Below are 21684 nucleotides of genomic sequence, written 5' to 3'. Positions count from 1 at the left end.
CATCACGGGCTCCGGCTTGCCAAGGAACTCGGCATTCACCGGATCCTGTGCTATGGTGATTCCGACTTGGTGGTCCAGCAGTCATCAGGCGACTGGGACGCCAAGGATGCAAATATGGCGAGATACCGTGTCCTCGTCCAGCAACTCAGTGGATACTTTGAAGGGTGCGAGTTCCTCCGTGTGCTAAGAAATGACAACGAGCAAGCAGATGCCTTGGCGCGGATCGGCTCCACCCGGTAAGCAATACCAGCCGGCGTCGCCCTACAGCGCCTCCTCAAGCCGTCTGTCAAGCCGTCACCAAAATCGGACTCCATCTTCGTGCCGGCTCCTCCTGAAGCAGTCGGATCCGACTTGAGGACCCTAGCAGCTGGCGCGGGAACTTCGGCAGACGGCTCGGGAACTGCAGCAGCCGCACCCGGCCCGGGGACTGCAGCAGTCGGCCCGAGGACTTCATCGACTCAGCAAGCGGCAGCCGACTCCAGCCCGCCGCCTCCCGGCCCAACCGCCCTTGTGAAAGTAGCACTCTTAGTAGTCGAAGATATTGCAGCACCTTCATGGGCTCAGCCCATCCTCAACTTTCTGGTGAACAAAGAGCTGCCGGCTGATGAGATCTCGGCCCGGCAAGTGCAACGCTGGGCAGCAGCGTACACCATTGTCAACACAAAGCTTGTGAGGCGCAGCGTCACTGGTGTGTACCAGCGCTGTGTGGAGCCGGAGCAAGGCCAGACAATCCTCAAAGATATCCATCTAGGCGAGTGTGGTCACCACGCGGCCTCAAGAGCACTTGTTGCCAAAGCCTTTCGCCACGGTTTTTTCTGGCCGACTGCTCTAGAAGATGCCAAAGACTTGGTCCAGAAATGCAAAGGGTGCCAGAAGTTCCGTTCAAAGCCACATCAGTCGGCTTCTGCACTCAAGACTATCCCCATTGCCTGGCCCTTTGCCGTCTGGGGCCTGGACATGGTGGGACCATTCAAGACAGCATGCGGCGGCATGACTCATCTACTTGTCGCGGTGGACAAGTTCACCAAGTGGATAGAAGCAAAGCCAATCAAGAAGTTGAATGGTCCGACTGCTGTGACTTTCATCTCCGACATCACCATGCGGTATGGCATACCACACAGCATCATCACCGACAACGGTACAAACTTTGCCAAAGGTGCCTTGGCCCGTTTCTGCGCGACGCAGGGCATCCGACTGGACTTAGCGTCCGTTGCCCATCCGCAGTCAAACGGCCAAGTGGAGCGAGCAAACGGCCTCATTTTGTCCGGCATCAAGCCCTGACTGGTCGAACCTCTAGAGCGTTCGGCCGGCTGCTGGCTCGACGAGCTATCGGCCGTCCTCTGGAGTCTGCGCACAACTCCGAACAAGTCAACCGGCTTCACGCCTTTCTTCCTCATCTACGGTGCTGAAGCCGTCATCCCGACGGACATAGAATTCGACTCCCCTCGAGTCACCATGTACATCGAAGAGGAGGCAAAAGAAGCACGAGAAGACGGCGTCAATCTGCTGGAAGAGGGCCGGCTGTTGGCACTCAGCCGGTCCACCATCTACCAGCAGAGCCTGCGCCGATACTACAATCGGAAGGTCAAGCCAAGATCCTTCCAGGAGGGAGACCTTGTGGTCCGGCTGATCCAGCGAACAGCCGGCCAGCACAAGCTCTCGGCACCTTGGGAAGGCCCCTTCATCATCAGCAAGGTGTTGGGCAATGACTCCTACTACCTGATCGATGCTCAGAAGCCTCGAGCACGCAAAAGAGACGACTCCGTCAAGGAGACGGAGCGACCATGGAATGCGAACCTCCTCGGAAGGTTTTACAGTTGATGCAGTATGTACCACGCCAACTTTTGCATTAAGTACGAAGACTCCGGGTCCCCCGAGAAGAGCTCGGGGACTGCCCTCTTTTATCTATATGATAAGTATTATGCCTATCAATTTGTTATTTCATTAGTCCGTCTGGCACCGGGTTCGACCAGTCGACCCGGGGACTCGCCGCCTTGTACTATGTAATGCTTCCTGCAGCCGGACAAGTAATGTGTTGGCACTTAAGCCCTCTCCTGCCAGAAGCCGCAGCTCGCAGAGCGACTGTCTGGTGGGCAGGAGTCAAAGGCAGAAAGAGTGTCCTCATGAAAAATGGCTAAGGACCCAAAGCGTGCACATAGTTCAAGCCGGCTTCCCGCGTTGCCGACCGGCTGCTGAGCAGCCGGCCTGGCGGTTTCTACTTGACTTGCTAAAAAACTCTAATCGGCTAAGTACTTACCCTCCCAAAGCGGCCAAGTACTGGACCCAGCCGTAGTCCGCAGAGCGGCTGTTTGGCTGCCCAGAGGGCAGTCCAGGGAGGGCGGCAAAGGAAAAAGGCCAAGGAGCAGAAAGCAAGGAAAGATAGAACTCGGCGAGCATATTTACATATCAAAAGGCCCTTGGCCAACATTCAACAGAAGTTTGAAATACACCCCGCGGGTGGAATTGTGCGAAGTTAACAAAGTTTGTCGAGACTGATAAGCAGGTAAAAACAAAAGATAAATTGGCAGCCTAGGGAGCAGCGGACAGGTTCGGTGGAACGGTGGAGTCGGTGGTGCCGGTTGGTGGAGCGGTCAGCTGGTCAGTCTCCGCTTGGTCGCCTTCAGTAGCAGCCGGCTCGCTCGGGCATGGCTTGTTGCTGAAGGCGCGGTCGAGCTGAGGCTGGCCGTCCGCTTCAACCTCTGGCGCTTCCTCTTCGCCTTCCCCATCCTCCTCGTCTTCTCCCTCATCGCTAGAGTCGATCACTTCGGCCGAGTCCTCGCCATCCTCCGGGTTCAGCCCGAACCACTCCTGCGGCGCCTCGGTGCCGTTCTCAGCCAGCTCAAGAACGAAGACGCTGGTGTTGGTGTACTCGGCGATCGCCGCAGCCCGCTGGACAAGTTCACACTCCACCGCCACCAGCTCCTCTTGGGCTTCCAGTCGAAGCGTGGCCAACTGGGCTAGATTTAGCCCAGGGTACCACGCCTTGATGAACTCCAAGGCCCGGCGTGCCCCCAGCCCGGGCCGATGAGCCCTTCCAAGCCTCAAGGCGGCCGGCTGCCACCTCTAGCCAGTCGGCAGTCCGGATGGGTGTACATGGGGCCGGCATGTCTGGCCACAGGGCAGCGATCGCCTGGGCGCCGACACGCTGAAGACGGCGCAGCATCCGATGAGCCGGCCGAAGACAGGACTGGATGCTGAGAAGTTACTCGCTAAGGGTCCGGGGGGCGTCGGCAGCGATCTCCGCACCTTCCTCCCTCCGCCCTTTGCGATCGGCCTCGATGGCCTGATTGGCAGCGCCGGAGTGACCGGGGAAGAAGTCTGCTCAAACAGAAAGCAAAGAAGCCAAAATTAGAAACAAGAAGCCGGCTTGATTAGAAGCCGGCGGCTCGAAGAAAGAGTAAAGAAGGAAGCTCACCATCAACCATGTCTTCAATCTCGCCGAAGCCGGCAGTCAGCATTGCCTCCTTATCGGTCCAAGCGGAGCGTTCGGTCTCGAACTCAGCAAGGAGACCGGCCTCCTTGTCTTCCGCCTCCTTCTGGGTCTTCTTGAGAAGCACCGCCTGCTCCGCCAGTTGCGTGACCAGCCAGTCACGCTCTTTGGACAACTTGCTGCAGTCCGCCTCCTTGGCACGCGGCGCGGTGTTGGCTTCGCCTAGCTGCTGCTGCAGGACGGCGTTGGCCTCTGCAAAAGTAGAAGAAGAAAAAGGCGTCAGGAGCCAACAGAGAAGAAGTACAGCCGCCGGGGAGATCTGGCCCGACTGCTCAGCAGTCGGCCCGAATCTCGGGGACTACAGCCCGCGGGTGCGCCAGCGCGCCCCCGCAGAGAAAGAAGTTATCAATATTAACAAAGAAGAAGAACAGTTGCCGGGGAGATCCGGCCCGACTGCTCGGCAGTCGGCCCGAATCTCGGGGACTACAGCCCGTGGGTGCGCCAGCGCGCCCCCGCAGAGAAAGAAAACAAAGACTTACTCTGGCTTTCCGACAAGTCGACGGTCCGTTGATTCAGCTCCTGGACTTTGGAGTTGAAGGCGGCCGCGCGGAGGTTATGATAATCCTGCAGTGAAGATATCAGACAATGTTAGTACTCGGAGCTTGCCAATTAAAGTTCCGTGCCGCCTGCTCGGCAGCCGGCCCGAAACTCGGGGACTACACCCAGTGGGTGCGCTGGCGCGCCCCCACAAAGAAATACAAGAATTAAAGATGAAGAAGCATACCCGGACGGCGGCTCGTGACTCCAGGAACGCTTGGTTGCACCGCTTCAAGGCGTCGTCCTCGGCCCGGAGTTTGCCTTGGACGTCCAGAATCGTCTGATTCAAAGGGCCCGTCCCGCCTCCCCGCACCCAATCAGTGGGCGCGGCGCTGGTCGCCTCGGCATCTGGGATCGAAGAGCTCGCGGCTGCGGCCTCCAGCGGGCGTGGCGCCGAAGCCGCCTTTGCAAACCGGCGGCGTGATGGTGTGCGGACCTCAGGAGTCAGGCCCGTCACCATCTCGTCTCCGGCTGGCGGCACCGGCGGGTCCGCCGGCTGCGTGTCTCGCGCCTCTTCAGAAGGTGGTGGCGGGGGCACAGCCACGTCCGTCATGACGACATCGCCGCCATCCCTCTCCATGATCGGGTGCTCATCGCCGACTCCCCCAGTAGGCGCCACAAACTCTGGTGTTGGCGGCGCGGAGTTTAAGGGGATGACGAACAACGCCGACTGACGGCACGCGGCTTCTTCGGCTTGCTTCTTCGCAGCGACAGCGGCCTCGGCCTCCACCAGCTTCTTCAGCGCGGCGGCCTCCGCCTTGTCTGCCTCCGCCATCTCCAGGCGGGCGGCTTCCTACTCCTCGCGCACCTCCCACGTGTTTCGCTCCTGCGCCTCCCGGAGGTCGGTGGCCGGATCGATTCACCGGGTGGTGGTGGAGGTCTCCGCCGACCCAATGATGGAGGCGGCGGACGACTTCTCAAGAGAGAGCGGGGCCCTAAGCCAAGAAAAATGAAGAGAGGAAGCTCAGAAAAGAGTCAACAAGAAAGAAAAACATAAGGAAAGTTACTTACGCCGACACCATGGGAGGCGCCTTCGGGAGCTTCTGAAATTTGGCCGCCTTCGCGGCGGCCTCCTTCCGCCTGGTCGCGGCGGTCGGGTTCTTGGCCTTCTTCGGCACGCTGGCGAACAAGGCGGCGCCCTATTTTCGCTTCCGCGTGCCGCCTTGGGCAGTCTGCTCGGCGGAGGGGCCTGCGTCCGCCTTGCCGGCGCCTCGTGAAGGGCGCGGCTCGTCTTCCTCATCATCGTCATCGGGCCAAGTCTCGATGCCGTCCCCTTCTTCGGAACCGCCGGCTCCGTAGACGCCGCCTGTAGCGTCGTCCTCCAAGGCGGCCGCCCCCAGGTCGGGGTCGTCCACGTCGCTGACGGCTCGGTCCGGCGCATAGGGGCCACCCGGCCCCACGATGGCGGTTGTCGCCTCAGACATGTAGATCTGTTTCAAAGGGCAAGAGGCCGACTGTTCAAGCCCGCAAGACGGAATCAAGATGAAGTATTTAAGAAAGGAGAGATTGAAAAACTTACGGCTGGTGGCGGGTCCGCGCGGGAATACGGCTGCTTGCCGAACTGCCAGGACCCCTCCAGCTTGAGGTCGGAGATCACGTTCACCAAGTTCACCACCTCAGCGGCCGGCATCTCCTTGGTACTCAGCCGGCATGGGTCGCGATGCCCGCTCATCCAACTGATCAAGTGAGGCCGGCCTTGGAGCGGGAGAACCCGGCGCGCGACGAAGGCAACTAGCAGGTCGGACGCCTTGAGGCCTTCGGCTTCGGTCAGCACCCGGAGTCGGTTGATGGCGGCGGCGCCGTCTGCTGACACCGGCTTCGGCTTGTAGCCCCAGTTGGCCCAAGGCTCAGCCGGTGGGCCAGCCTCATAGGCCGGCAGGTTGATGAAGTCGACAGCCGGGTTGACGTTCTCCACGTAGAAGTAAGATTGCTGCCACATCTTGACCGACTGTGGCAGCTTGATGGACGGGAAGGCGTTCCTCGAAGACGGGCGGCGCACCGCGACGAAGGCGCCACACTAGGCTGCCACCTCTCGGACGAAGGTGCCCAGCTTGGTGTAGAAGAACGCTCCCCACAACTCGATGGTGGGGACGATGCCGAGGTAGCCTTCGCACATCGTGACGAAGGCGGACAGAAGCATCACGGTGTTGGGCGTGATGTGATGAGGTTGGAGATGGTAGAACTCGAGGAACGAGCGGAGAAAGCTGCTCGCCGGTAGGCCGAAGCCGCGGATGAAGTGCCAGCGGAAGACGACCCGCTCGCCCTCCGCCGGCGCCGGCGACATCTCCCCCGCAGGAGGCACGCGCGCCTTCATGTTGTTGGCACCGGGAAGGCGCCACGTGTCGCGAAGGAAAGTGATGTGGTCTTCATGGACGTTTGACCCGTCCCAGTCTCCTCCCCGCTCGCGCGCCATGAAGAGCTCGGCGAGGCTAATGGCACGGCCAGGGAGCTGAGGATTGGAGCAGGGCCAAGAGGGCTCGGGGCGAAAGAACTCGACAGAGACGAGCAGCGGCAGCACTCTGGCGGAGCACGGGGGCGCTGCGGCGAGAGGAGGAAGAAGGAGGCAAGAATGGGGTGGAGGGGCGCGCGCGCTCCGCCGCTCCCCCTCCTCCCCCTACTTATAGCCGACGGGCTATGAAGCCGAGGGGGCGGATGTGGGATCGTGGGATTAACTGTGCCCAAGACCCCATGTTCCCGCGTTTACCGCGTGAGTTACTGCGCGCAGTAACTCCGCGAAGAAGCCCAACCGCCCGCCTCGGCCGCAGCGGATCCACTCGCGTGCCGAGGCCCGGTGGTGGCGGGCCCAGCCTGCTGTCGCGTCCCATCACGCGCGTGGGCTAGCAGGCCGGCCCGGCTAGCTGACGCCATGTGGCATGCCCACGACAGGTGGCGGGCCTGGAAGCTTAGCTCGCACGCCACCAAGTTCTCGCTGTTGCGTTCAAAGTTTTAGACAAATCCGACTGGACGTGGCCGACTCCCACCAGGCGGCTTGCCAGGAGTCGGATGAAGCTTCTGTTCAGAGCACCCGCAGGAGGAAACTGTTGAGGCTCCTCGGCCTCGGTGCCTCACCAGCTTCGGGGACTACTGTCGGAGTAATGGGCCACGGGTAGCCTAACCCGAGTCCCAGAACCTTTCAAGACATCGGGGCTGGCTGAGCCCCTCGAAGGCATCAAGATGAAGCGCCGCCTTCTGGTGGCCGGCTGGCCGAACGGCCGGCTGCCAGAAGACGGCCGAGTTCCAGCAGGCGGCACCAAGACGGGCCGACTCCTTGCAGGCGGCCTCCAGAGAGGCCGGCTCCTAGCAGTCGGCCCACGGCGCCCTCAGAATCTGCGCCCCCATTAAGAAGACAAGACAGGGTGAGGCTACAGCGTAGCCCATCACCCTCGTATCCAGGGTCGGGTGTGGCCACAGTGCCCCGTACAGGCGAAGATCACCGCCCGACGTGGCACGGTTGCCACTCCGCTCCTGACGTCACTGCTGGCAGGCGGAGCCCTATTCCCACGACGGCCTGTCGGTACGGCCCGCAGGCGGCGGGCCCTACCAGGCAGCGAGAGCCCGGAAGGCGGCGGAAACCAGACCAGCCGGACCTAAGGGAGGCCGGCTCCTAGCAGGCGGCATGTTCCACCCTCGGGGCCCGTGCACCATTAACCAGATAAGATGCGGTGTGGCTATAGTGATCTCCCACCAGGCGGCGGGACTGTAGCCACGACCCCCTGACCAAGCCTGCGTCATTAGCATCACGGCTATAGTAATCGGCAGCCGACCAGACCCGCAAGCGGCAGGAGTGGCCTGTCGGCTCCGCACTAGACCAGTTGGCGGGGCCCACCAGGCGGCGGGCCACAGCAGCCGGCGGAGAAGCCGGCGACCAGAGACACTGACAGCCGGGTCCTACACCCGGCCAGATTACCAATGTACCCCTAGGGGGTAGGCCTATATAAACCCCCAGGGCACCCATGCAAAGGGTTCCCAACTTGTTAGAACTAGACTCATACCTAGAGGAGGGAGAGAGCATGCCTGCCTTCTTCCACCTCTAGCATACAGCTCGAGGAGCACCATTGTACTCACTAGTGCCTTAGTGATAATGCGGAGGCCCCGCAGAGTAGGACTAGGGGTGTTATCTCCTAGGAGAGCCCCGAACCTGGGTAAACTGCGCCGGCGTTCGTGTCTACGCCTCATCCCGCTTCCAGGCACCGGCGACGTTCTACTCGCTCCCACCATGATAAGCCATCCATTGGCATATGTCGCACCCAACCCCCGACAGTTGGTTTTCCCTTGAAGAGGAAAGGGTGATGCAGCAAAGTAGCGTAAGTATTTCCCTCAGTTTTTGAGAACCAAGGTATCAATCCAGTAGGAGATTAAACGCAAGTCGCCTAGTACCTGCACAAACAATCAAGAACCTTGCAACCAACGCGATAAAGGGGTTGTCAATCCCTTCACGACCACTTGCAAAAGTGAGATCTGATAAAGATAGTAAGATAAATATTTTTGGTATTTTTGTTGTATAGATTGGAAAGTAAAGATTGCAAAATAAAATAAATAGTAAACTAGAATTATAGATTAGAAACTTATATGATGCAAAACAGACCTGGTACCATAGGTTTCACTAGTGCCTTCTCTCAAGATAGCATATATTACGATGGGTGAACAAATTACTGCCAAGCAATTGATAGAAAAGCGCATAGTTATGAGAATATCTAGGCATGATCATGAACATAGGCATCACGTCCGTGTCAAGTAGACCAAAATGATTCTGCATCTACTACTATTACTCCACACATCGACCGCTATCCAGCATGCATCTAGAGTATTAAGTTCATAAGAACAGAGTAACGCATTAGGCAAGATGACATGATGTAGAGGGATAAACTCAAGCAATATGATATAAACCCCATCTTTTTATCCTCGATGGCAACAATACAATACGTGCCTTGCTGCCCCTACTGTCACTGGGAAAGGACACCGCAAGATTGAACCCAAAGCTAAGCACTTCTCCCATTGCAAGAAAGATCAATCTAGTAGGACAAACTAAACTGATAATTCGAAGAGACTTGCAAAGATATCAAATCATGCATATAAGAATTCAGAGAAGAATCAAATATTGTTCATAGATAATCTTGATCATAAACCCACAATTCATCGGATCTCGGCAAACACACCGCAAAAAGTATTACATCGAATAGATCTCCAAGAAAATCGAGGAGAACTTTGTATTGAGATCCAAAGAGAGAGAAGAAGCCATCTAGCTAATAACTATGGACCCGAAGGTCTGTGGTAAACTACTCACACATCATCGGAGAGGTTATGGTGTTGATGTAGAAGCCCTCCGTGATCGAATCCCCCCTCCGACGAAGCGCCGGAAAAGGCCCCAAGATGAGATCTCACGGGTACAGAAGGTTGCGGCGGTGGAAAAGTGGTTTCGTGGCTCCCCTGGATGTTTTCAGGGTATAAGAGTATATATAGGCGAAAGAAGTAGGTCGGTGGAGCTACGAGGGGCCCACGAGGGTGGGGGCGCACCCTCCTGCCTCGTGGCCGCCTTGTTGCTTCCTTGACGTCCACTCCAAGTCTCCTGGATTGCGTTTGTTCCAAAAAGATCCTCGCGAAGGTTGCGGCGGTGGAAATAGGGTTTCGTGGTGCTCCTGGATGTTTTCGGGGTACATGGGTATATATAGGAGGAAGAAGTAGGTCGGTGGAGCTACGAGGGGCCCACGAGGGTAGGGGCGTGCCCAGGGGGCAGGCGCGCCTCCCTGCCTCGCGGCCTCCTCGCTTCTTTCTTGACGTCCACTCCAAGTCCTTTGGATCACGTTTGTTCCAAAAATAACTCTCCTGAAGGTTTCATTCCGTTTGGACTCCGTTTGATATTCCTTTTCTGCGAAACACTGAAATAGGCAAAAAAACAGCAATTTGCACTGGGCCTTCGGTTAATAGGTTAGTCCCAAAAATAATATAAAAGCTGATACGTTGGAGACGTATCATAGGTCCTAAGAGAATGTAGTAGGTCCTATGAGGTACAATGTTTATTATGTGGTACAATGTGTTAGAGTCGATGATGAGGAGTAGTTGTGATTATGACTAGTGACCAACTTGCTATGTGATGTCTCATTGATGAAAACGATGATCATGAGGAGGTGTTATATGACAATGATGTATTATGATGATAAGTTGTTAATGATATGATGATGATGATGATGATGATATTTATTATATCATTGGGTTAAAGAACCGCGGATTAGTTTCAAGTGGATGTCCATCCACTTGAAACTAGTCCACGGTTCTTTCACCCAGTGATGTAATAACTCATTATGATGTAAAAACAATGTCTAAATTGTTGTTGTATGAAAACTTGTATAAAGGTGTATGAATACAACATGAAATAAAAAAGAAGTAGAATAATAGTAGTAGCGCGGGCTGGGAGAAGCGCTACTAGTAATTACCAGTAGCGCCCTTTAGAGAAAGCGCTACTACTAAGTCGATATAGCAGTAGCGTGGGTTAACCCACGCCACTGCTAACCCTTAGCTGTAGCGCTGTACCAGTAGCGCTCCTGCCCGCGCTACTGATAGGCCTAAAACACGCACTACTGCTAGGCTTTTCCCTAGTAGTGAGTGGCTGCTCTATGTGAGTGCATCATCTTGATCTTGATTCTGGACCAAATATGCAGTTGTGAAGCATCTATGATGTATATTGGTCCAATTATCCTCAAAACCTCCAGGACGGTAGTCCTTCCTTAGTTAATCTTCCCAGACAACTTATTTGGCTCCAAGCTCATCTCTGTTGATCACCAGTACACAGCTAAGTTTGCTACAACAAAGTTCAGAGCTTAGTTCCAACCCAACCACAACACTTCAGACCAAGCCATAGACTCATAAATGCTCCACCCTGGAAGGACTAGCCACCAGACAAGGTTTGGAATTCCCTCGTGACCTCCCTGGGCATTGTCTAGTGGTGATCGCGCACCTGGCATGCATGTGCACGCGCTCTAAGTGCAGTGGCCGCGTCCAGGGATTCGTTTGCGCTTCGGCCTCTCTTCCTCTCGTCGGCTTCGCATGCGTGAGCATGTCCAGTGTCTTCCTCTCATCGTCATCGTTCCCCTAGACCCCTCTCCCCCTCCGTGCGCTTCCTCGTCGGCGCTCGCCGCCGCGCGCCCACGGCGAACAGTGCCGACCGAGCTTTAATGGCGCTCGTCTCTTCCTTCCCATGCTTCCTGGCATCGTCTACCTCCCCATGAGCCTCCCCTGTTCCTCCTACGTTGTCTACCACCAAGCTCGAGTGCGTACACACGCGTCCGTGGCGATGGCCAGCTCGGCCTCCTCGTCCCCGCCTATTTAAAGGCCACCCGAGCATCTCATCGTCATCCCCGCACTCCACTAGCCCTCCCCAGCCTCTCACCGGAGCCCGAGAGCCACTCCTGCCCTTCCATTGCTGCCATGGCCGTCGGCTATGCCCGGCTAAATTAGATCGAGGCTGAGGCCCTCCCTCCTCGTTTCCTTTACCAAAGACCTCCAGCGCCACTCCGGAGCCGCCTCCGCTCTTAGCCTTCCTCTCCAGTGAGCTGTATCCACGACCCCAAGTTCGCCCGAGCCGGCCACCCGCCATGCCCGCCACGGTCGAAGCCCCACTCGCTGCAACACTCCCCGGGAAGTATGAATTGGTCAGGCTGGTGCGCCTCGTCGCCCCGCGCACTCCGGTGGTCGTGGCTTCATTGGAGATGGCCAGAGTCGCCGGAGCAAGCGCCAGCGCCGGCGGCTTGCCTCTGTTCTGTGAGCGGCGTCGGGAGGAGAAGGAAGAGGAGCGGGAGGAGAGAGAGAAGATGCATGGGACCCCGCACGTCAGCGACTCAAGCCCCGGCCTCGCCACTGCCACGTTGGATAAGTGGAAACGGTTTTGGCGTTTTACGCTTTCCCCGTGGGGAAGCGTATTCCACTCTTCTTCGGGCCAAAATGCATTTTCCACTCTGGTAAACATATTTACAAAAAAAAGGCGTGTTCAGTTTTTCTGCCTAAGGGCCTGTTTGTGAAGATTTTCTTACAGATAGGTCCCTAGCAGAAAACCCCTCATAACTTTTTACTCCCAACTCCAAATGAGGTGATTCCGAAGCCCACTTCTTCGTCTCATCGAGCCCGTTCTGTTGGTGTCATTTTCACCATGTGTTAACATTCTGAAAATGACCATTATGCCCTTGCCATTAATCAGCCATTGCGAGAGAGAACGTTTTCCAGCGATTCTTTCCGCGAGCTTCTCGCACTTCTTCCCGATGAATCCCTCCACCCCAGGCAAGCCACACCCTCCATTTGCATGATTGCAATGCAGTAACATGGTTTACTTATTTCAAATTGCTTAAAATTTGCAATAGCTATGTACGATTTTGTTCATGGCATTTCTCGGAGTATTATTTTGATCTTGTCTTTGCCATGATATTGCTTGGAGTTCTAGGACTAATACTTTGCAGCTTATGTGGTTGACTTGTTGCCTTTGGATTATTAGTGGCTATTATGATTATTTTCATGATGGTATTTGATATCATATTTTGGAGTATTACTGTGGATGTCATGTTGCCTTTGGATTATTAGTGGCTAGTATTATTTTCATCATGATGCTAGTTGATATTATGTTTTGGAATATGATTTTGGAGATGATGCTTGTTCTTGCTATTTGAGTAGTAGTATTATCGTTCTTGGATTCATCATGATAGAAGTGTTCTGCTATCCTCGGAATATTTTGATATGACGATAGTATGCTTTGGATTATTTGTTGGGTAGAGCTATGACTTGGATTACAGGTTGATAGATGATATTGGAGTATCAGTCATTACTGTTATATTTTGGGGATAAATTCCGTCATTTAGTTGGTCAGGTGCCACTGAAACGGGCTTTTTCCAGTGCAACCACATTTGCCTTTTATGGGAAGGCCCTAATGTAGTCTATTGTCATGTCTCTCGCCGGTGCCTCCAACGAGGCAAGGTTATGGGCATGCGGTGCCCTGGCCCGGTAAGCATACATAACCTTGTGTGCCCGTAGTTGTTGTTAGGTGCCTTTTTGTCCCCGTATGGGACCGTTTTTGTTTTGCCACGACGGTGGCCGTTGATGCCTTTGGTAGGCATGGGGCCACCCATGACTTATCCTAGAGGGGAGTTGGTCGGAGTGGCCGGGAGAGTGTCATGGCAGTAGATTGGTTTTGTTGGAACGTCGTTGGTCCACCCGAATGGGAGTGCGAGGCCATGGGTTCTGTGGTGTGGGTAAAGTGCGCTACCTCTGCAGAGTGTGTGTGTTTAATCTATCGATAGTCGCGTCCTCGGTCATGGGCACAAGTTCGTACTAGGTCACACCGTTCGATCAACACTCACATGACGGAATGACTTATATGTGATTTATATGTTGATATATTGTGAGCAGTAACAGTTTGGCAGGAGGTTGATGATGATGTTGAGATGATCTCAAGGATGATTATTTAGTTTATGATGTGGTCACGCGGTGATCACGTGGAGGTATTGATCACGAGGTGATTGAGATGGTATATTACTTGGCCGGATAGCCAAGCGTGAGATGGTTCATTGAGATTAAGATGTTGGTTTATCAGTATGGTAGTAGTTCCATATCATGCTTAGTAGTTGCTTTCGTATCATGGTAGCTATTAATTAATTAACCTATTTAATGTTGCATTGTTGTTTTGCCCTGATACTTTTGGTTGTTGTGAGCTTGCAAGTATATTCAATGTACTGACCTGGCGTATCATGCCACATTGCAGGTGATGCCGTGATTGATTGATTGTTTGTCGAGGTTACTGTGCGTGCGAGCTAGATCGTGTCCCAGCTAGAGTCCCTGCGGAGTGGAGTTCACCACCTTCGTCGTTGTTCCGCTGCTACGAGTTGTTCCGCTGCTAGCATAGAGCAAGTGTAGTATCGCAGGCGTAGTGTCGCCATGCTGAAGTGATTCTTTGTAACATCAGACCTGTGTATTTATTATCCTTTGTAATAAGAGCTGATTTGTTCTATGTCAAGCAGTGTCGTATTCCAGAAGACTTCATCTCGATCGCTGGGCTAGAATACGGGGCGTTCCGGTTTCTCTGAGCCGGGGTGCCACAACTGCCCCCTACCATCTCTCGTCAACCTCAATGGCCTGATACGTCTCCAACGTATCTATAATTTTTGATTGCTCCATGCTATATTATCTTCTGTTTTGGACATTATTGGGCTTTATTATTCACTTTTATATTATTTTTGGGACTAACCTATTAACCGGAGGCCCAGCCCAGAATTGCAGTTTTTTGCCTATTTCAGAGTTTCGCAGAAAAAGAATATATCAAACGGAGTCCAAACGGAATGAAACCTTCGGGAACGTGATTTTCGGAACGAACATGATCCAGAGGACTTGGACCCTACGTCAAGAAACAAAGCAGGAAGCCACGAGGTAGGGGCGCGCCTACCCCCCCTGGGCGCGCCCTCCACCCTCGTGGGCCCCACGTTGCTCCACCGACGTACTCCTTCCACCTATATATACCTACGTACCCCCAAACGATCAGATACGGAGCCAAAAACCAAATTCCACCGCCGCAACCTTCTGTACCCACGAGATCCCATCTTGGGGCCTGTTCCGGAGCTCCGTCGGAAGGGGCATCGATCACGGAGGGCTTCTACATCAACACCATAGCCCCTTCGATGAAGTGTGAGTAGTTTACCTCAGACCTTCGGGTCCATAGTTATTAGCTAGATGGCTTCCTCTCTCTTTTTGGATCTCAATACAATGTTCTCGCCCTCTCTTGTGGAGATCTATTCGATGTAATCTTCTTTTGCGGTGTGTTTGTTGAGACCGATGAATTGTGGGTTTATGATCAAGTTTATCTATGAACAATATTTGAATCTTCTCTGAATTCTTTTATGTATGATTGGTTATCTTTGCCAGTCTCTTCGAATTATCAGTTTGCTTTGGCCTACTAGATTGATCTTTCTTGCAATGGGAGAAGTGCTTAGCTTTGGGTTCAATCTTGCGGTGTCCTTTCCCAGTGATAGTAGGGGCAGCAAGGCACGTATTTTATTGTTGCCATCGAGGATAACAAGATGGGGTTTTTATCATATTGCATTAATTTATCCCTCTACATCATGTCATCTTGCTTAAGGCGTTATTCTGTTCTTATGAACTTAATACTCTAGATGCATGCTGGATAGCGGTCGATGTGTGAAGTAATAGTAGTAGATACAGGCAGGAGTCGGTCTACTTGTCTCAGATGTGATGCCTAGATACATGATCATACCTAGATATTCTCATAACTATGCTCAATTCTGTCAATTGCTCAACAGTAATTTGTTCACCCACCGTAAAATACTTATGCTCATGAGAGAAGCCACTAGTGAAACCTATGGCCCCCGGGTCTATCTCCATCATATTAATCTTCCAACACTTAGTTATTTTCTTTGCTTTTATTTTACTTTGCATCTTTATCATAAAAATACCAAAAATATTATCTTATCATATCTATCAGATCTCACTCTCGTAAGTGACCGTGTAGGGATTGACAACCCCTTATCGCGTTGGTTGCGAGGATTTATTTGTTTTGTGTAGGTGCGAGGGACTCGCGCGTAGCCTCCTACTGGATTGATACCTTGGTTCTCAAAAACTGAGGGAAATACTTACGCTACTTTGCTGCATCACCCTTTCCTCTTCAAGGAAAACCAACGCAGTGCTCAAGAGGTAGCATGGCCCCATAGCACACCGCGCGTCCATGGAGGCTTCTGGCCACGACATCCTCATCGGGCTATAAAAGCAGCACCACGGCCTTACCCATTCTCCTCACTAGCTATCTTTCATCCTTAATTCTCCTCCTAGCAGTAAGAGTAAGGCTGGACCTCTGGCCGCGGATCGAGCCACAACTCTGCCGCTTGGCCTTTGCGGCCTCCCACCTACTCCGGCGAACCCCAACCCCAATTATCCCCTCCATCAAGTTCCTAGACACCCACTGGCCATTTCCAATGCCTAATAACCCACAAGTATAGGGGATTAATTGTAGCCTCTTTCGATAAGTAAGAGTGTCCAACCCAACGAGGAGCTAAAGGTAGAACAAATATTCCCTCAAGTTCTATCGACCACCGATACAACTCTGCGCACGCTTAATGTTCTCTTTACCTAAAACAAGTATGAAACTAGAACTACTTTGTAGGTGTGATAGGATAAGTTTACAAGATAATAAAGAGAATGTAAATAAAAACTAGGGGGTGTTTAGATAAAGACACAACTAAGTTAGTTTTAGTAGAGAGCTTTTTGTCACAAGAAAGTTATTTGTCCCTAGGCAACCGATAACTAGACCGGTAATCATTATTACAATTTTATATGAGAGAGAGGCATAAGCTAACATACTTTCTCTTCTTGGATCATATGCACCTATGATTGGAACTCTATCAAGCATCCGCAACTACTAAAGATCATTAAGATAAAATCCAACCATAGCATTAAAGTATCAAGTCCTCTTTATTCCCATACGCCAAGACCAACTTATCCGTGTTTGTGTTTCTATCACTCACGCAACACAGACAATAAGCAAACCATGAACATATTGCAAACCCTATAGCGGGGATCCCTCACGCTTGCGCGACACGGAGAGCACCATAGGACAGCACCAATAATAAAACATGCAACTCAAACCAATCACAAGCATCAATGAACCCATAGGACAAAACGGATCTACTCAAACATCATAGGATAGCCATACATCATTGGGAAATAATATATAGCGTTGAGCACCATGTTTAAGTACAGCGGGGAGAAGAGGTGCTACACCGCTGCATAGAGGGGGAGAGAGTTGGTGATGACGGTGGTGAAATTGTTGGTGTAGATCGCGGTCATGATGATGGCCCCAGCGGTGTTCAGGCGCCACCGGGACAGAGGGGGAGAGAGCCCCCCTTCTCCTTCTTCTTCCTTTACCTTCCCCCTAGATGGGAGAAGGGTTTCAGCAGCAGCGTTGGGTTCAGAGAAGAAGAAGTGGCAGCAACAAGTTAAGGTTCAGAGAAAAGTGCAGCAGCAGGTTTCAAGAAAGAAGAAGGGCAGCGGCAGGGTTAAGAGAAGAAGAGGTAAGCAGCAGAGGCGCAAGAAGAGCAGCACCAGGGACGCGGGAAGAATAAGCAGCAGCAGGTTTGAGTTGAGAAGTGGAGGAGCAGCAGCAAGGCGAGGGAAGATAGAAGAGCAACAGCAGGGGCGCGAGTACCCAGACGTGCTGTCTGGTGGGTCGCGCCGCTCCTTTCTTCGATCTGGAGCGTGGGTGTTGGTGGTGGCGCTCGAATGGATGGGGTGGTGCTGGTGGTGCGGGGTGGAGTGGCGGCTGGAGGCGATGGTGTTGCTGGTGGATGGATGGTGAGCCGCCACGCCGGCCTGGCCGCGGCGGCGGCCGGTGATGGAGAAGGAGGGATGAGGGAGAGAGATGTGTGCCAGGCCCGATGGGGAATGGAGGCGATCTAGGGATTTTGTTCCCCTGCTCTCATCTGCACCTTTTGCATTTTGGCCCTCCTACTTCTCTTCTTTCATCACAAGATGATCCCTCCTCTTCTTTAGTTAGCTCCCTGGAAATATAATCTTCGTCACACTTGGGTCACTCTTTCTCCTGTTCCAGCCCTTAGATTGTTCCTCAGTTCTTCCTAGGTAGAATCTTGTAGTTTATAGTGCCTTTGGCGCACTTTTCTGCAAAATAAGCAAACAACTAGTCACAACCTCTTTTGTGAATATCATTTGAATATTCGACAATCCTAAGCAAGAAACAATAGACATATCTTAATAAATGGTGAATTTGTGTGCCCAAATTGTATATAAGAAATGTGCTTATCAAGTTCCCCCGCACTTAAATCTCTACTTGTCCTCAAGTAAAGGCACATGACAAGAGCAAGAGTATGAACAGTGAGCTGATTAGGGAGTGTCCAAGTGAAGTAGATCTCTAAACAATGCATGCTTCAGACTAAGTTAGTGAAAATTAATGGTTAGGGTACTACAAAGCAATAGGATGCTAGTAGACTCAATCATTTTGAACTTTTACAATGATAAAAGTGGATCAACAAATTCAAATGCTGATTGTGCCAAAAGTTTCCTAAAGAGAGCATGATCCAAAAAACAAAAAGAATTTAAACTTGTGATCAGATCACTTATTACCAGGAACATTGTGGTTGAACCACTTATTGAATTTGAAGGAAGCAATGATAATATTTTATCGGTCTCACCAAAGGAACATACCACCGATCCCGAGAACATGGTATACACCTGGCTCGACCTCGACCAATTATTAGTTAGTTTTTTTGTTTGTCTCCCCAAAGGAGCATACCACCGATCCAGAGAACATGGTATACACCTGGTTCGACAATTACAATTTTTATTAGTAATTACTGCCCAAGCTAACCCGATTTCACATGCCACCGATCCAGGGAACATGACATGCTACTGTAGGTAGTCAGACTTATTTATTTATCATTACTTATTTAACAAATGAATACAAAAAGGAAACAAAAATCATCACTCATCTAGGTCTGGTTCACATACTACCGATCCAGGGAACATAGCATGCTAGTCCATAGTGGTGAGTGATTGCTCTGAATGGGAACACATTAGGCACAAACTCAGCATCTGACACTTAATGATCTAGGTGTATCAAGGTAAGAGCAGAAAATGATTTAAGTTTTCTAGTGTACTAGGGATTTGAGCACTCAAAACTAATAATTTTCACTAATTTCAGCAAAGCAAGTAGTATGTAGATCACTAGTTTACAAGGCATCCACAAATCAGTTTACATATTCACATCAAGCACCATAAGTCAAAGGTAAATTCAGTGGGACAACGTTTAAGAAATGGCTAAGCAACCCAAATAGCAATTGATTTCAGCATGTATCAATGGATGATATATTCAGATTGGGGACATGAAACAGCTCACCGGGTTTATATAGGAAGTAGCACTGGCTCGACACCCTCTAAACTGCAGCTCTTCTCTTTTTGCTTCTCTATCCTCATGCCTGCTCCAGCTTCACTCTTCTTCGCGTGTGCCCATTGCTTCTCCTCATCACCATGCCGTGAATCCACCGGGGTCCCAGGGAATGTCATCTCGAACTCGGTCAACTCGCAGTAAATGGTGCACAAGCATCAACCTGAAAGAACACTCAACAAGCAAGCCAATACAAGTGACAGAGAGAATGCCCTCTAAGTCATCGATAGAGTACCCTATCATATAAGTATATCTATTGAGCAAATCAGGAACATGTATCAACAAGTCACATGGTGCATAGGCAATATCAGCGATATGACATAACTTGTCCAGAAAGCTGAGATAATACCTGAGATAGTTAGGAAGAAGCTTCAGGGCTACCTCAATTGAAGATACCAAGTGAGGTGTGGTTGTAGAAATTTCCACCGGACTCGTGTCAACAAGTGAAATAGTAGAGCTTGGCTCCTTGACATCTGAATCCACCTCATCATAATTAACCATGAAGCTCTCCATCTCAGGCTCAAGTGTTGAGGAATCAATGCGGCTAACATCATTGAAGCTGAACTTCTCCATATCTGGCTCTAGCAGCACATGATCAATATCAACTAAAGGTGACTCCTCAATATCAAAAACAACTAACTGCAGCTCTGGCTCATCCATGGAAGAATCATCACAATGCAAAATTAAATCTCCAACACTAGTATCCATATGATCTGTAGCGTGTGTGTCAACTAGAATGGTATCATCATCGTCAAAGATAATCCATGCAAGCTCAATCTTGTCATTGTAGTATAGTGGTAAGTATTCCCGCCTGTCACGCGGGTGACCCAGGTTCGATACCCGACAATGGCGCCAAAATGATCAATTGTAAGTACAGCGGGATATTTCGCCCGAACTGCGAGTGTCGTGTTCTCCACAGGGACTAGGCGACAGCAACTATATTCGGCTAAAGCTAGGTAACACGATATTGGGTGATGAAAGCGGAAAATAAAACCTAAACTAACAAGGTTATTCCTGAAGATCGCCGCCAAAGAAAATGCAAAATAAGCAAAGGGCAGGTTCAGGCTTTTGTGTAACAATTGGTGGCTGAGGTGTAGTGATTTGTTGCAAGCAAACCAATGAATCAGAGGTGGGCTTCTCATTGTACCACTGAAGTTGGTCGAAAGCTATGCTCTCAATCAGCAGAAAAGCATCATCAAGTGTCTTGTTTGTAATAGCTCCACCCGCTGCCATATCGACATAAACTCAAGTGTCCGGAGTCAATCCTCCATAGAATATCTACAGCTCTAACCACCTCTCAAGCCCATGATTAGGACATCTCCTGAATATGGCTTTGTATCTCTCCCAAGCATCATACAAGCTCTCGCCTTCACGCTGAACGAAGCTGAAGATCTCATCTCGAATTGTAGACTGCTTGTGTAGTGGGAAATATTTATCCAAGAAAGCTCGTGATATCTTGTTCCAACTGAATGATCTTGATGGCAAGGATCGATACCAAGCACGAGCATCATCTCGGAGAGAGAATGTGAACAGCATTCACTTGATAGCATCTTGAGGAACTCCATGGTACTTGACTGTACCTGAATACTCCATGACTCGGTGTAGGTGCTCATAGGGATCCTCAGTAGGCAGTCCTCCAAACTGTTGTTGTTGAACCAAAGCAATAAGACTAGGTTTCAGCTCGAAGTTCTCTGCCTCAATAGTTGGCCAAATCGGTCCTGTGATATAGCACTGACTTTTGGGCATCCAAACATCACGAAGCATCGCCATATCTCCACCAAGTGTAACTATCAATCAACCTGTAAATAGTTCAGATTTCCTATGCACACTCATAAACAGTAAACACTAGTTAGAAGGTTAGTATCCTAATAAGCCGAAGCAACAGCAAGGAAAAGAAAATAAAAGAAAAGAAACACAGAAAATGAAATACACGACGGATTAAACACGGAACTAAAATAAACCTAGTCTATAGCCAACATAATCGCTCGACGCTAGTCCCCGGCAACGGCGCCAAAATGATCAATTGTAAGTACAGCGGGATATTTCGCCCGAACTGCGAGTGTCGTGTTCTCCACGGGGACTAGGCGACAGCAACTATATTCGGCTAAAGCTAGGTAACACGATATTGGGTGATGAAAGCGGAAAATAAAACCTAAACTAACAAGGTTATTCCTGAAGATCGCCGCCAAAGAAAATGCAAAATAAGCAAAGGGGAGGTTCAGATTGTCTATATTGTCTTTTTGGTGTTTTCCTATTACAAAAATGCTAACACAAAAGGAAACAACAGGACATGAACACATATATTTATCTAACAAGCATATGACAGAGGGAAGAAACAAGATAATGGACAGGGATGAAAATGCTTCATGTCACAACATATATTACAGGTACAGAGCTAATACATAGACTGAAAATTGAATGATCACACAACTGACATGGTTTACATCATAAATAGTAACATGAATTTGTTATAGTGAGCTAGCTGACATGGTTTACATCACAAAACACACATGTATTTATATAGCACATGTACTGGAGCTAACACATGGACAACTGAATAAATTTCTGCAGTAAGGAACAAACACATAAGGGATCTCACACATACAGTAGCAGAATACTAATTAACACATGACAAGTACGAACTGAACATATAGCAGATTACAGACACTTATAGAATCTGAATATTACAAAGCTTCTTACTTCTCAAATTACAGAATAT

At 51.0% G+C, this 21684-nt stretch overlaps 1 non-coding gene across 1 annotated transcript; it reads left to right on the top strand.

Moving 5' to 3' along the window:
* Positions 1–20264: 20264 nt before the first annotated feature.
* LOC123183748 (small nucleolar RNA R71) lies at positions 20265–20372 on the top strand. Its single transcript, XR_006492776.1, has one exon. It is a non-coding gene; the product is annotated as a small nucleolar RNA R71 (small nucleolar RNA).
* The last annotated feature ends 1312 nt before the right edge of the window (positions 20373–21684 follow it).

The sequence above is a fragment of the Triticum aestivum genome, chromosome 1D (assembly GCF_018294505.1).
Source record: "Triticum aestivum cultivar Chinese Spring chromosome 1D, IWGSC CS RefSeq v2.1, whole genome shotgun sequence".
In the NCBI taxonomy this organism is placed as follows: domain Eukaryota; kingdom Viridiplantae; phylum Streptophyta; class Magnoliopsida; order Poales; family Poaceae; genus Triticum; species Triticum aestivum.
This window is presented reverse-complemented; position numbering and strand designations above follow the sequence as displayed.